We start from the raw sequence: 8,265 nt of genomic DNA, 5'->3' as shown, positions 1-8,265 counted from the left end.
GGGGGGGGCGCAACAAACTTACAATTGCCGGCAACACGCAAATTTCAAAATATACGCAGACGACCAGCCCAAACAGCGGGCGACAGAGAAATGCTGCAGCGTGTGCTGTCAAAGCAAAGGCTATCAAAAATAACAAAAGAAACTGCCACACTGCTGAGCTTACAAAGTGCGGCTAAATGCAATTTCAAGTGCTTTTTGTATGGCAGGCGATGCGAGCGAGAAAGACGACGTGACGTGGAAGTAACTGAAGTAAAAGTCCTCGAGTGGCCGTCGAACGGAAATACATAGAACTACTTTTTCTTTTTTTAACTGCTATTATGATTGTTTTTCTTTGCATACCAGCGCTGCGTGCCACAGATACACACAGACAGCTCCGAGTGTGCCATTGTGTCAGTGTGTCATTAGTGACAGCATTAGTCGAATAGCAAAGCCGCCGCGCGCGCGCCACTTCCCTCGCTGCCATCACTTCGCTTACCACCCCAGCTGGCGTCCGATTTTGCTGCATTGCCGCATACACTTTCGCATTTCGCAATTTATGATTTGATTGATGGTTTTGTGCTCATTTGTATTTTCAATGATTACGCTCTACGTCTTTGTTGGTTGGCGTTGCACGATCGAAGAGCGGCGGAGTTGGTTGTGAGTGAAAGGAATTTTTGGTTACTAACAATTTGTGGTAATTCCTTTTGAATTCATCACAAATGGAGGAGAAATTTAAATCTTCCCATAAATTTGCATTCATGAAATGATTATAATAATTTTATTGATTACTAGCGATTACATGCTGCGGATTGATTCCGTCAGTGTTTTTTTTGCTTGGAAAGTCTAAAGTAATTGTTATCCTTGTTAGTCATACGTTTCATTTTCTATATTCGATCAATCAGTGAAAAAGCAGATTTGTTGTTATTAAGTTTACTCATTTGCATGCAAAAAGCGAATGAGCTCTTCTATACTTCATTAGTTTCCGGATAGGAATGCAAGTGAAAAGTTTCTTCTTATACGTACATATATGAGCGAATCTCGCGAGTTGTTACATTTGTCGACAAAAATCTGTCTTCAGTTTTGTGTACAGAACAATATTCCATCGCGAAATTTTATACTAAAAAAATAAAAATACCGTGCTTATATACGTGTAGGTGCGAATGTAACGTATACGCCCCATAGCACCATACGAAGTCATCTACAAAGTCATTTATTTAAAAGCAATTAAATATTGGCGGGGGAGCTGCAAAGCTGTTTCTACAGACCTGCCTTTCCAATAGGCACAACCTTCGCCTGTGTCCATCCCTTGGGTATGAAGCTAAGTCTGAGACAAGCATCGGACATAGAATGTCAGACGTTGGCCGAAGTTCGGCAGGGAAGATGCCGTCTAAGCCTAAAGATTTGTAGCTGGCTGGAAGGACCTTATGGCCCAATATACCCTTTCTATATCAACAAAATCTATATATTCTAAGGAGCGTCTAGAAGCTATGTGAGCAATTCCATGCTCCTCAGTACACCCTCGGAAGTGTGCGCTCATTAGAACCTCAAGCATTTCCTCTTGGGATGATGTACATTCGCCATTCGGCTTTCGAATAAACATTGGGTTCATAGGATTTTTGGCAAGCACTTTTCGCAAGCGATTACCCTCCGTTTGTTCCTCTATGCCATCACCATAATCCTGCCAGGAGTCCCTTTGGGCTTTCCTGGTGGCGTTCTTAAATTTCTTTAGGGCTGCTTTGTAAGCAGACCAAGAACCATTACGCTTTGCCGCGTTGAAGAGTTTTCTGCTTTACTTCCTAAAAGAGGTGATTTCTTTAGTCCACCAGTGTGGCTTCCTCTTTCCTCTCGGAAGTACAATTGGGCAGGACGCAGAGAAGGCCATATTACAGGCATTGGCAATGCAATCTACAGCTTCTTCAATTTGTTCCGATGAGCCGAGAGAAGCAGGGCTTGCGAATCGAGACTCCGCTTCATCATTGTTAATGGGAAAGTGGAGAAGGAAATTTTTGTTTCCTTATATGTATGGCTTGTGTTTTAAATAAAAATATATATTACGCAAATATCTCGCATTATTACTCATTTAAACCGGTTTTTGTATCTAAATCCCGTTGAACGAATCACATGTTTCTTACCAGCTACCAACAAATAGTATAACCTAAATTGACTTTGAGTTTTGGAAAGGTGGACACACGCTGGAAAAATATATTTTGTGTTAATACAGGTCATAAGCTCTCTGTATGCTAAATTTTATCAAAAATCACCTAGCTTGCAAACAATATAATTTTAAAACTCAAAATTTCAAACTAAAACACACTTTCTCATTTTGAATCCCAAACAGCAACAGTTATGAATAATTTAATTGTTTTCTTTTTTTAATTTGATATGATTTTAAAATGCTGGCAAACGTCAGAAAAAAATAATGGCTCACGAATTGAGAGAATGAGTTGAAATTGGAATTTTTTTCCAGCAGCAGTTATATCCTAATGTTAGTAGTTCATATGCATAGCAAAATAATTGGCAAAATCTATTCGAATTTAGTTAAAAACACTAATCAATCACAGCTCTGAACACAGAAGTGAATTTGGCTTGGTTGTAAGTTAAAAAAAAATACCAACTAACTAAATTGGTTAAAAGCGTTTGCTAAACACTGGAAAGTTGTTAACTTAATTAGCTACTAAAAACTGAAAGTTGACATTTTATTACATTTTTGTATACGCGATGCATTCTCATAATTTCTATGCTTTTCTATATTATTTACTACTAAATTATTTAGTTATTCGTTTTTAAGCAATTTATTTTACCTAACATGATTTGGCTGCTCAGTTCGGTAATAAAATAAAAAATTTTGATTTTTCATATCACACAAATTTTTTACAGAAAAATCAAATATTCCTATTATACGAGTTCACCGGTTGCATGCGCATAATAAAGTTACATGCACGTAGTTTTCGAAATACGCTTATTCATTTTTGTAGAGTTTTATTCAATTTTTAACCCACAAAAAAAAAATGCTTGATACTCGCACACTTAATGGCAAGTGGCGTCAAAATATCGACCAGTGGTTGGGTGCTGAATGTATGTGTAAGCGCAACCGCCCAACTGGTGGTGTATAGTTCGACACTTTTAACTAACTTTGCTGCATTTGACATTTTTCACAAACCGTAAGCAAAGTATTTGCAACAACAAAATATGCCACTAATACACAATTTTATTTAGAGTAAAATATTTAGCAATGAAGTGGTCAGTCACGTGCGAAATAAAAGCGGCAACAAGCAATAAACGACAGCAACAAAACCTAGCCACCAAAATCGTTTAGCTTCAATGATGCTGTCACACGGCAGCGCTGCTGGTTGGCTGAGTAACTCTACGCGCACCACTAACTTTGATTACCATACCACCACCAAAACCATCACCATCACCACCACCATCAACACCACTACACTACCTTTAACAAAAGCTATAAATAAAGATTTGCAATTTGCTGATTTTCTAGCAAAAATTAAAATGAATGCATTCGAGTACATACACACCAGAGAACAGTACGAGTACCTATTTTCTGACTCTAAATATTTTCGCTCTAAAAGCGGTTGCGGTATGGTCGCCACCGCGTATCTTTCTACTTTCTCTTCTCTTTGAGACTTCAAAGGAGTTTGGGAATTGCGATGGAGATGCTCGAGTATGAATACTATGTACTTAGTGTAGCGGTGCATAGAGGTATAACGTCATACATTTTTTTGGAAAAAATTACAAGGCGTAGAATATAAACCTAACCTCAAAAATGTCTAAAAAATGTCACAAAAAGTGCACCGCTGAATATATGACTCCAAAATTTTGTCCATGTACTTGTAGTAATGATATGTGTAAACCCTCAAAAATTGGGCGTAATCGGTTTATTTTAAAGCATACCTCAAATGCAAACCTAACCTCAAAAATTCCTTCAAAAGGCCATAAAAAGCTCACCAATGAATATATGACCCCGGAATTTAGTCCATATGTTTTTAGTAACATTATATGTGAACCCTCAAAAATTGGGAGCAATAGATTTATTTAAAAGCAAACCTCCTAAACGAACCTAACCTCAAAAAAGCCTTAAAAAAGCTAAAAACAACCGGACCGATGAAGATATCATTCCGAAATTTTGTCCACATGTTTGTAATAAGTTATGTGTGAACGCTCAAAAATTTGATCTAATCGGCTTATTTAAAAGCGTACCTCCTATGCAAGTTTACCCTCAAAAGCACCTTAAAAATACCACAAATGCTGTCCTTGTTTTATGAGAATGCGTGAAAAGTCCCGAAAGTTGTTCAAATCGAAATAAAAGATTCAGATACTCACTTTTTTTATAGCTGGAGCTACATGAAAAATGTCAAAGTCGGCATTTATAAAGTATAACATTTGCTTGATTATATTTATTAAAATATTTGGTCATCTGCACTGTTATCTATTTGAACAAGTAAATGATATATTTTCATATGAACCTTGAGATAAAGCAAGCCCAGTCCAACAAAAGTCTCAATAAGTATCAAATTCTTCTGACTTCTGTTAGTTTTTTTTTTATATAAAATTGTCAATTTCATAAAAAGTCATAATGCATTTTTCTTATTCAAATATTGGTTTGTAAAGCTAAACCATGTCAATATAAGAATTAAATGTTCAAAAATTTGAATTTTTTCCGTCGAAATCCGACTGACCGGTATGCTCGTGCCATTCTCTGATACACACATGGCGAGAAATGTGCGTCATACTACACGGCGTATGAGTAACAACAATCGCAACGCGTTGTTCTCGCGCATATTTCGAATTTTTGCATATCTACATAATAACAGTTGCGCACAACAATGTGTTCAATTCGTTTCGGTGGATGTGCAGCTTTGTCACACGGGTTTAATAGCTGTTCACGACCCACCCGGCTGCATTCTATCCATTTCAAAATTTTAACGAACAATTTGCGTTGAGCGACTTTCAGTGGTCACACACAACATCAGCAAGTACATATGTACATCCAGTTTTAATTAAATCATTTAAATCGAATATTTTGTAAACGTATCAGTGAATGAATTTAAAATGCCGCACAATGTATGCAATTCGTCATGGTGCTGCGCTGAACAATAGCAAATGGAGGCCCAGTGTGATTGAGTTAAAATTCTATTTCAAATCAAGTGAGTGATCGTTGTTGGTTGGTGAATTTTTGAAATTTGAATCACGAATTGTTTACATTTTTTGTTACTTCAATAAATCTGGAATTTAAAAATTTATTGATGTACGAAACTCTACAAGGTGTTTTAAACAAGGTGGTGTTGGGGCGACAGCTGAGTTTTTCGCCGTGGAGACTATTAAGAAGACCATACTAAACCGTCGAAACTTCGGCAAAAAAATAAAAAAAAAATTTCTAAGCATTCCACTGCATACCCGAAAACAAAACTTCATAAAAAAACAATAATTTCCGAATGGAATTTTCAAAAGTTTAAATCTTTGTTTTTTTGCATTAGTATGTGCACCATGAAATGACAAACTAAACTGAGCACAGAGGCCAGATCTGACCACTTTGTGACCTTTGATGCGATATCTGTGAATGGTAACTGTAAAAAATATCTTTGAAATTGGAAGGCGTTACACAGTAGAAGATATCGTGATTGGATTACCACTTTGGAAGACTGGCCTAGAGTTAACCCAGGTAGTCACTATATCATGCCACTTTTCCTTCGTTTCATCTTCTCTTTGATTTTTCGAAAATTTAAAACATTGCATTTTACATGGAAAAATTGAGGTCAAACTAAAATTTTTGAAGATAAAAAAAGTCTAGTTAATTTTTTTGACATTACAAAATAATGGTACGGTTTTCTTTATTTTTCCAAGAAAAACAATTTATAATTAATTCTTAGACCACTCTGGTGATGCGGCGTATATATTTAATATTTCTTCTTTGCGTCTTTTCGGATTTTTTTTTAGACATTTCGAGACTATTTTCTACTTTGTAACTTTGAGGGAATTATTTGTATGCAGTGATTTTTTGGAATAATTTTCGACACATTTTGTTTATGTACTTTTATGGAGCTCTTCTGCTCTATTCTTAAGTTTTTTTGGAATATGCCGTGTTATTTCGGGAGAATGTGGTTTTTTTTTGTTATTTTTTTGGGGTTTCTTTTATTCCTTTTTGGTGTTATTTCAAGATGTTACTGAACCGATTTCGACGATGTCTCAGTAATTTTAGGCATCAGTGTAGTAACTTCTAGCAAAATTCCGTGCTTTTTTTCCTGAATAAGGCTGTGGTGTAATTTTTTAGTTTTTGGATAATCCTTGCCTTGTTTTGGTATATTCGAGATGTTTTTTTTTAAGCCAAATTAGCTGCTCGAACTTATATCGCTTTGATTTTGTTCCTGTTTCCTATCTTCCAAACACAAAAAAGTGGCTAGAAGTAATAAAAAATCGCTTGGGCAAAATCTCTTTGTGCCATTTTGAAATCAAATAATACGAAAGCGTCTTTTTCTGAAAAAAAGTTCAAAACCAAATTTTTCCGAAAGAAAAGTTCACTATAAATTCAAGCTTTAAGTAACAAAAAAAAAAAAAATAATTCTTTTTCGCATCGAAGACACATATGTATAATGCAGGCACACCACTACCTAAAAGCAATAAATATTTCTCATTGTTGTTTACATGATTTCATGCGCAAATGATAAACGGTTCAATTCGTATTGTAAAAACATGAAAAAAACAACATCAAGGACGCCATGCATCACACTACACCATGCAAAAAAAAAAAGAAAAAAATTTTAAATCACAAGAAAAGGTCAATATACTCACGGAACAAGTTTTTTCTCCGAGGACGGGTTTTTTTTAAAGACTTGGAAGTTTTAAGGTTACGTTTAATTTAAAAAAAATTGTTTTAAAGTATTTATCAATGTAAAGTAGAATAATAATATGAGTACCAAAATGAAAGCATAAATGTTTTAGAATAAAAAAAATAATTATTTTTGATACAAAAGGATGAATAAGTATTGAAAATGCGCTTTAAATTAATTTTTTATTCTAAACTTATAAAGCTAGAAAAACGAAATTCGAGAATGCAGCAGGAAACATTTTAGTCTTAAGCATATATATACGGTGACCATCCGTTCTGTTTTTTGCAGGACTGTACTGTTTTTCAAAGGTCGGTCCTGCGTAGTTTTTCAAACCTGCAAATCCGGAAAATGTACTGATTTTTTCCAAGTGTCCTGCATTTGTCCCGCATTTTATTCGTTATTTTAAAATTATCGGACAATGGATGGATTTTTTCAAAAAAGTATTTTTTGTTACTTTTCTTAGCTTTTCTTCAATATCTCATGAAAAAATCTCCAAATTAACATAAGCGACTTACAGCTCGAGGGGTATTGATGTGCCTCTTACCAAAATATATAACTTGTGGCGACTTCAATGAAAATTATTAGTGCTACAGTCGAAAAAAGTGAGATTTTCAATCAAATACGCAGATTCATTTGATTATTTTTTTCATTATTTAANATTCATTTGAGTATTTTTTTCATTATTTAAAAAATTCGTAAACTTTGAGCCAAAGATAATGAAAATCGGATCAGAAGTGTAAATGCTATGGAGCGCAATCTGCACAAATTAAATTTTTTGTAAAGGGCACTTTGTAACTCGTCGTTTACGTCGATTCATGACGTCGATTTTTAACAAATAACTGCGAAAAGTACTAAAAAAACAAAAAAAGGAGGGTATTGTTTTCGTTTTGCACGACGCAAAATTTGCCTATAAAATAATCTTTTAAAGATTTTCACTTTTCGTGTAAGCTATTGTAATTATAATATGTTTTACTATAATTTTATAAATATTCATGTAAAAAAAGATTAATATCAATGAAGAAAACGTGATTCATTTTTAAAGTTTAAAATGTATTAAGAATTTAGAATCATAAATACTCTTTCGATATTTTTATACTATGTAAATATATGTAGGCATATTTTTGAAAAATTGTCCTTCATTTTGAATCCATATTTATGGATATTCAAGAATAAATTTTTTAAAAGGTATGTTCAATAGTTATTCGTCCTTGTTCACCAATAAATTTAATTTTGTTCAGGTTCAAAGTCCTTTAAAACAAAATCTGACGTTAGAAAGGAAGGTTAAAAATGAAGTTTTACTGTACTCTAGCCCTAGATTTTTGTGTGCGTAAAATTGACTGTCGCACGCTGTTAAGCACTCCACCTACTTATGCGCTAAAAGCTTCTCACATCCTTGCCTACACACTTGCCAGCTCATTATGCTTTCGATACATTAATTTAAATTGCT

This window comes from Rhagoletis zephyria, unplaced genomic scaffold, assembly GCF_001687245.7.
Source record: "Rhagoletis zephyria isolate East Lansing unplaced genomic scaffold, Rhagoletis_zephyria_1.1 Rzeph_scaffold_01148, whole genome shotgun sequence".
Taxonomy (NCBI): domain Eukaryota; kingdom Metazoa; phylum Arthropoda; class Insecta; order Diptera; family Tephritidae; genus Rhagoletis; species Rhagoletis zephyria.
The sequence above is the reverse complement of the archived record's forward strand: the minus strand, read 5'-3'. Positions refer to the sequence as shown.